Genomic DNA, 8,403 nt, shown 5'->3' on the forward strand with positions numbered 1-8,403 from the left:
CGGGTGGGGGAGTCCTGCCAACTCCATCTTCTCCCTCATGATCCCCCGGGTTCCCTCTCAGGATCAGGTCAGCTCCGGCTGGGCTGAGCCTCTGTCCCCCCACCAGACTGGGGACAGGCAGTGAGGAGGGAGGAAGGGGCAGGAAGATCAAAAGAGGCAGACCCACCACCTACTAGAGTCCCGGGGACAGGAGGGCCTGGATGGACAGGAACCAGTAGTCCAAGAGGGCGCTGCGGTCGGCGGCCAGTATGTGAAGCCGCCTGCTTTTGGGGATTGCGTGTGGGCCTGGTGTGGTGGCCGGGATGGGGGTGGGAGGGCAGTGGGCTGATCCAGGGACAGGAAGGACAGTCTTCACCCCCAAGCTTCCTGCACTCTATTTAAAGACTCGGTTTTAGTCTGCAATGGTGGACTTCCCACATTTTTGGTATTAAAATGTCTTTCTGTGACACAATACTTGTCTTTTAACTTCCTTTTCTGATAAAAAGTTGGCATCCCTATCAGAGCCTGGTAACTTTAGGGTCCTTTTGGTGGGGTGTTGGGTGGGCCTTGCTGTGGATGGGTTCAGGGCTAAAGGGGTGAAGGTGTGGCCTGGCTGGTTGGGGGTAGGGGGGTAGCAGAAAGAACTAGTGAGTTGACCCTCTCCAGTGGCTTCATCTGAGCGGGGCGTTCCTGAGCATCGGGGGCAGGTCCCAGGCCCGGGTTGGGTGGGGTGGGCAGGAGTGAGTGGGCTATCTGCCGGGAACAGAACGTCTGGGTGGAGGGCAGGTGCCCAAGGAAGGGGGGGGTCCCAGTGTGGGAGTACAGGTTAGGGCTGGGGAATGGCCCCCAGTCCTCCCTGGGTCCCCAGCTGCTGCTCAGCACAGCGGGGCTTGTGACTGCAGACTGTCCTGAGGGGAGCAGGACACACAGGAGAGCTGGCCCCATAGGGATCCCCAACTCAGCTCAAGTTGTGGTGGGAGTGGCCAGGGGCATCAGGACTAGGGCTGATGGGGGCTGGAGCGGCCAGAAGTGGGGCAAGCTCTAGTCCAGAGCTGGATGCCCCAGGGAGAGGCTCGGTCTCACCACCCACCTCCAAGCACTTCAGCAGGGGTTGACGGGTCCTGGGTGTGGGTGGAGGGAGGTGGAAGGGAGGCGGGGGAAGGAGGGCGCTGGAGGCCAAGGACGGGTTGCTAGGGGACTCAGGGCAGGCGTCCTCTTCCCCTTGGAGGTTGGGGGACAAGGCCCAGCAGCCCCCAACCGCCCAAAGGGTAGGGGTGTGGCTGGCATGTTCCCCAGTCGGAGGGTCGGGGTGCCGGGGACCTCGGTCTTACAGGCGTTCTCCCCTAGAGCCCAGACTTGGGCTCCTCTGGCGCGAACCTGGACGCGAACCGGGCCGAACTTCCCCGGCGACGCGGTGCACTCGCCCAGTGCGGCCGCCAGGCGCCGGGGACGCGGGGCGGGGGGGCGCGCGGGGGGCGCTCCGCCAGGCGGGCCCCCCTTCTCTCCCTCCCCACCCCCGCTCTCCCCTCTCCCGCTCCCTCTCCCTCCTCCTCCCCGTCTCCCTCCCCCTCTCCCCCGCCGGGGGCGGGGCCGCTGCTCCCGCGCGCTCCGGCCCCTCCGCGGCCACACAAAGGCCCGTCTCCATGGCAGCCGCGCTGGCCTCAGCGCAGCGCCGATCGCGGCACGGGCGCCATCGAGCCTCGGCGGCAGAAGAGCAGGTACGGGAATGGGGTACGGGGCCCGCGGGGCGGCCGCGCCAGTGGGGGGCTTCGCCGTCAGCGCCGCTCCGCCCTGGCCTGCGGCGCTCGGGACGCGGGGACTCGGGCGGCTGCCGCCCGGCGGAGGGAGACTCGGGCTTCGGCCGCCGTCCGTGCGTCCGGCCGGCCGGGGCCGGGCCGCTCCCGCCTCGCGCTCTTCCAGGTGGCGGGCGAGGCCCGCGGCGCCGAGGGCAGCGGGCCTGGCCCAGCAGAGAGCCCCCAGCCGGGCGCCGCGCCCTCTCCCGCCGCCCGCGTCCCTCCGGAGCCGCTCGGACCGCTTCTCGTTCCCGATCCTCCCTCCCTACTCATGCCCGCTGCCCCTCCAGGCACCGAGATCCGTGCCCAGGGCGGGGATCGGCCCTGTTGTACAAGAGCTCCAGGCCCGCGCCCACCCAGCCTTGGTTCCTGGGGTGGCCGAGCCCCGGCTTTCCCCAGGGAGCTGGGCTCGCCGTCAGGCCTTGGCAGCCCCCAAACCCCTTGGGGACTTGTGAGGCGGGCATAAGCCAGGACCACCCTGGGAGCGCCTGGTCTGCACCTGGCCAGGCTGGAAGGCGGGTGCAGGGTTCCCGGTTGGGACTAAGGGTGGCTTGGCACCAGCACCTGGCAAGTCCTGGTGGCCCTGGGCCTGCTTCACCACAGAGCCAGCACCCACATTTCCCAGTGTTTGTTGGTGTGGTGTTTGGGTGGACACTCTGGGACCCAGGAAGTGAGTACAGGAAGTCTCTACTCACTGCCGGGACCCTGCCCCTCTATGTGCAGCCTCCTGCAGGAAGCCCTCCTAGATGGGCCCTTCCCACCCATCTGTGTTCAGGTTGCTTGGCAGATATGAGGGGGGTCCCTGAGCCCAAGAGCCTCAGAGCTCCCTGCCACTTCATTGGCCTCCTCTTCCCAGCAACTTGGAAAAGAAAGGAAGAGGTCTATCCGTGCCCTGGGCCTGTGGTGGGCGTCAAGACTAAGGGTGAAGCTTGACCCCCCCCCCCAAAGCCAGTGGAATGTTCTGGAGCTCGGAGGGCTCTCCGTGCCTGCCCTGGGGAGCCCCTGTCATGTCTAACTGCAGCCCCTGTGTGCCCCACACACACCCGGGCCGGGCGCCGTGGAGATGGGAGAGCACGGCCCCCAGGGGTGGGAGCTCTCAGCCTGACCCCGTTCGGGATGTTCCCCGGGCCCAGAGGGGAGAGTCTGAGAGCTGGACAGCTGCCAGGGTGTGTGTGGGGGGGAGGCGTTCTTCTGCTCTGAGGTGAGGGTCCTGGGAGGGTAGGGTCAGCATCGGCCTGGCTGAGCCTATTGGGTGTTTTTTTATGGCGTGTCAGCTTTTAGGAATCCCCGGAGAAGACTGAGGACGAGCAGGTGGTCTCGGCAGATCTGGGCCTGTCACCTTTTCCTGCCATACCTATAGGGGGCCCACCTCCGTCTGCCGGGTAGGGGGAGGCTTGAGGTCTGGCCAGGGGCTCCTTGCCCCAAGAGGGGAGGGAAGTTACAGAGAAAAACAAGGGTTTGGAATGCAAGTCCCCCCTCCCCCGCCGGCCGCCTGCCAAGAAGGAATTATTTTGGATTATCCAGCCGTGTCCAGTCACCCAAGTGGTGGGGGGGGGAGGCTAGAGCTGGGGGAGGCTACAGCCGTGGGAGAGAGATCCACTTCCGGGGCCGCGGGTTGAGAGCCCCAGAAGGGAGGGACGGGCAAGTCTGGGCAGCTCCACCACCTCCCATGGCTGCTCAGACCGGTCAGGGGCGGGGTGGGAGGGGATGCGTCACCCTTGAGATGGAGAACGCCCGAGGCTGGCCCCAGCAGGCCCCGCCCAGTGAGGCTGGCGTGGGCCCAGGCCCCCTCGGGGAGGCCGTGGGGCCGGAGGAGTCCTAGACTCCTGTTCTCCGGGGCCCAGGGTGTCCTGTGTGGCTGCCCTCCAGCTCTGGGTTCAGGGACACACCTTGGGCTGGTTACTTACACCTGTGTGGCGCTTCCCTGGGGTGGCGGGGCAGGTAGGGGCGTGACTTAGGCTGCTTAGCGTGGCGGGGCACTGGGGTCTCCCTTGGGCCGAATCTCTGGCCAGTCTCCTGCCTCTTGACTGACTCACTAACCAGCAGCTTACGGACGCACCACTCCCCTCCAAGCCCCTCGGACAGCCCAGCCCCCACCCCCACGTCCCCACCCAACGTGGATGTGGCGCCGGTTAGTCCCTCCTACAGGTGAAGGATCCCATAGGGGAGGGGTCCCACAGGTGAGGAGCCCAAGGCCAGAGATGCAAGGAGCCGTATGGGATGCTGCCTCTGCCGCTTGGGCTCCCAAGGTCCGTGTAGGCATGTGTGCAGCCACCCACCCAGTGGCCCCTGTAGGGACCACGCTGAGAGGCAGAGCTGGCAGCTGGGGCTGCGTGCAGTAAACCCAGGGGCCTGGCCTCAGCCCAGGTGAGTGGAGCAGAAGAGATTGGACTGGAAGGCACTGGGGTGGGCTGGCAGCCTGGGGAGGGATCCATATGGCCTGTGCCCCTCTCCCCCAGGACAGCTTGGTTGCAGGCACTTGAGCCGTCTCAGGACCTGGGCCATTCTGGGAACCTCCTGTTCCCTGCCTTGAACCCGCATCCTGGGGGCCGGAGCTGGTGAAGCCCTGGGACCAGGGGAGTGAGCTGGTGGGGACAGGCTGTGGCTTCAGTGCTCTCCCACTTGGCCCCTTCTCCGGTCTGGGCAGAGCCGCGCTGAGGCACCAGGCCCTCTGGTCCTCCTTCTGTGTCCTTCTTGCTCCCGTCAGGCCTCAGTCCTTTCTGCTGCAGCAACAGACACCAGCCTCCTGCCTTGGCTTCCTGGGTGGGGGGGAGTAAGCTTTTCTTCCCTGCTGAAGAGCCTCCTGGGCCCAGAGCCTGCCCTGGACCAGGGTGTGGGGAAAGCAGTGAGGGGAGGAGGTGAGCTATCAGACCTGCCAGAACTCAACCCAGGCTGGTCTCCCAGCTGAGCTGGATGCAGGTTCACTGGGGGCCAGTCCCTAGTGGGCAGTGGGGGCTGGGCAGAGTCCCTCCCCCTGAGGCTAATGGCTATGTGTGTTTGGGGTGGGGCCTCTAAATGTCTTTGGTCTCAAATTACAGGCTGGACCGGTGGTTGGTGGCCTGTAATTGGTGGGGGGCACTGGGGTGCATGGGGGCTGGGGAGGCACTGTTGCTTCCCTTTTTCTCTCCAGGCCACATGTGGTCCCTTCATGGCTTTCCCTTCTGCGATTTCACATCCTCTGATGGGCTCCTGCTTCCCTCTGCCCCTGGGGCTTTGAGGACCTCGTTCCCCCTGCTGACCAGGCAAGAACCCTGCCCTTTCCTGGGCCCCCCGAGCCAGACCGGGCACAGTTGCTCCCAGCCCTTCCCTCCCATCCGGCAGGGCCTCTGCTGTCCTGCCCCCAGTGCCTACCCCTGTGGTATTCACGAACCTGTGACAGTGACTGGACCCAGAACCCCAGACGGAGCCCAGGGTGTCCAGGGGCACACCTGTCGGTCTGCCCCTCCAGTCACAGGGAGGAGCCCAGGGCTGGCCCCCCACCTGGAGCTGGGGTCCTATTTCCCACCCTTTGTCACCCTTTGGTCCCCCATCTGCAGCTCAGCGCCCCCTTCACACGGAGAGTGTCTCCACCAGCACTGCTCCCACTGTGGCTGGCAGCTTTCCACCCTGTGGGCTGGCCACTGGCCCACCCGAGTGCCTGGTGCCCCTGTGCGCTAGGCAGAGGAGGTGCTCTCCTGGGCTGGGGGTGGGGCATCTGGGAAGAGGTCTCAGCTTGGTGCCTCCGTCCTCAGCCCCTAAGATCACGTGATTTCTGAAACCTGGCAGTTCTCCATCCTGGTGCCAGGTGAGTCCTGGCCTGGGGGCCGTGGGAGCAAAAGTGCAGCCTTTGGGTGCAGCCTGGATTCTGACCCCGGTGCTGGCGTCAGCCCTGCCCTGCACTCATCCCTTCTGGATGTGGAGACCAGAGCCCTCGGTGCAGTTGGCCGGCAGTTCCCATGGGGGGTTCTGGGAGGAGGGGCACTGTGTCGAGCTCAGATCTCTGTGACGCGGCCCCCGCTGGACCCCCTCCTCAGGAAGAGCAAGAAAGGAAAAAGGTTCGATGCCAGCCTTGCAGAAGGCCGCCTGTATGAACACAGACTTGTATGAACACAGACCTGTATGAACACAGAGCCTGGGCAGGGGCGTCTGCTCCCGAGGCGGGACAGTTCCGGCTGCTGGTCTTCTGCTCCGATCTGGGCCCCCTGAGCCAGCATGACACCTGTGCAGGCCATGGGCCCTGCACTGATTGGGACTTTTCTGGGGGGCGCCATCAGCTCCCCTCCAGGCACCCTGCCCGGCGCCAAGCTGGTGGCTGAAGGCTGAGGCAGCTCCAGGGCTCCTCGGCCACAGCCGGACGTGCAGCACGGGTGACAGTGGGAAGAGGGTGACTGGCTTGGTGCCTACCTGGGTCCTTGAGTGCTGGAGGGAGGGGTGCTGAAGGGGTCTGGTTAGGGAGCATGGGTCTGTCTTGGGGTACAAGGGGGCCTGTGGCACGAGCGGCAGGATTGGGGTGGCTAGGGGGGTGTGGACCCGGCTATGGGAGGTAAGCTCCCGGACCATTAAGAGGTGTGGGCTCTGGGCCTGAATGTGGATTCTAGCCCCCAGCCCCAGCCCAGGGCATCCTCAGAGCGGGCGGGGGGGGGCTACTTTGGAGGAGGGCCAGGGTCCAGGACACTGCTGTGGCGAGGCTGCTGCCCTCCCCAGGGAAGGTGGCTGCTGTCTCGCTTGCACCCAGTGGTGGGACCAGAGCTGGGTGAGTTGGCGGGGCTGAGGGCAGGTGGTGGGAGGGAGAGGCCCCAGCGCAGCCCACCTGCTCCCTCTCAGCCTTGGAGTTGCTCCCCGAGACGGGTCGGGGGACATGAGGGGCAGGAGATCCAGCCACGCTTCCTGCAGGCGGCCCCTGGCCCTACCCTTGTGTGTGACAGCTTTTTGCTGAGCTGAGTGAGCCGCTGAGGGGTGGGTGCTGGGCCTGGCCCCAGGGGCCTGTGGGCTGCTTCCTGGCTGTGTGGTCCCAGGGAGGCCGGGTGCCCGCCTTCCCCCATGCAGTCCCGGCCACCTTGCTGCCCCCTGACCCCTGCACCATTGTCCCATTCACCACTCTGCCTTCCCCTGAGCTGGGGTATTTCCTCGCTGGAAACTCCCGGTCCCTCTGCCCTTCCAAAGCCTAACCCTAACCCGGACCACCGCCCCACCCTGAGCCTGGACTCCAGACCCTACCCAGCCCCCCAAGCACCCTGCACCTCACCAGGCCCCGACCCCGCCTGGACAGAGACCGGGCCAGCGGCCTGGAGCCGTCCCCCCGCGCAGATGGCCCTGGCCCACCTTTCCCACACAGGTCCCTCGAGGCCAGCTCCAGGCCTGCCCAGCTCCTCCAGGCCCTTCGGCCCTTCTGGGCGTGCTGGGCAGACGCAGTGCTGGGGCTGCCCAAGGCTCACCCAGCCCAGGTGCTCGGGTCTGGTGCCTGCACATGTGTGCTCACGTGTGTGTGAGTGGTGGCTGGCATGCCAGCTGGGCACAGCGCCCCAGGCTAATTGTGGGGTTCGGCTGTGATGGAGGAGGGGGGTTGGGGTGACTGCCGAGGCGCTGACAGACTGGGAGATTACAGGTCTGGACGGCTCCTTGCTCGCTCGGGCCCTCACCCGTCCGCCCCCATGTCCCACTCCTGCTTCCTGCACGTGGCCTGGGAAAGGAAGGGGGCTCCGGGTGGGCAGCATCCAGCCATCTGTGGGAGGTGAGCCTGGAAACGGGAGGTGAGTGCGGGCAGCTCAGCGGTGGGCGCTGGCAGGCGGGGGCAGACCTCAGAACCAGTGGCTCCTGCCTGCGTGGAGCCCGATGTCCCCAGTCTCCCGGCTGGGACTGGGGAGCGGGGGCGCAGCTCCTCATCCAGGAGCCCCTCCAGTGCTTGGGCAGCTGGGCAGCTCCCGTTGGCCTCATCTGTGTTCCCGATGCCCTGCAGTGCCCGCCCTCTCTCAGCTGGCCCCAGCCCACATCTGGCCTCTCCCAGTATCTCACCCTGTCTTCCTGTCCCTCTCAGCCTGACCCTGACAGGCTGTCCACTGGAGAGGTGGTCTCTGGAGGATCTCCACACTTGCCTGAGTGCCAGCCCCATTCATCTGTTCACCGGGTGTTGACTGCGGCCGCTGTGTGCCAGGGCCGACAAGCTGCTGGGAGCTCCACGGGGGCTCCCGGACCCTGGAGGGTGGAGACCTGTCCCTCTGTCCCCAGCACACAGCACCGTCGTGTGGCACACAGGAAGCGCTTGGGGGCTTCGGGCTGAGCAGATGGGGCAGGTCAGCGGGCCCATTTGGGGGGTCCCCACGAGCGTGGGGAAGTCGATGGAGGCCTTAAGCTGCAGGGTGTTCTGACGGGAAGGACTGCTCTGCAGAGGAGGGACATGGGCGAGCCTGGGGGGGAATCAGAAATGGGGCCCAAGCCGAGTCCAGGTGGGACACAATGGTGGCTGGGACTCAGGGGGGCGGCCAGGAGGAGAGGTGGGTCTTGCATCATGGTGGGGCGTCTGGGCCCTAGAACCTACTGAATCCCACCTTGTGTCCTGAGGGTCTGGGAGGCCCAGGAGGCTGCTGGCAGCGCCCAGGCAGGTATTCTTGAAGGACAGTAATCGATTGAAACCAAGTCGTCCTGAGCCGTCTCT

The sequence above is a fragment of the Lipotes vexillifer genome, unplaced genomic scaffold, assembly GCF_000442215.2.
Source record: "Lipotes vexillifer unplaced genomic scaffold, Lipotes_vexillifer_v1.1 scaffold382, whole genome shotgun sequence".
In the NCBI taxonomy this organism is placed as follows: Eukaryota; Metazoa; Chordata; class Mammalia; order Artiodactyla; family Lipotidae; genus Lipotes; species Lipotes vexillifer.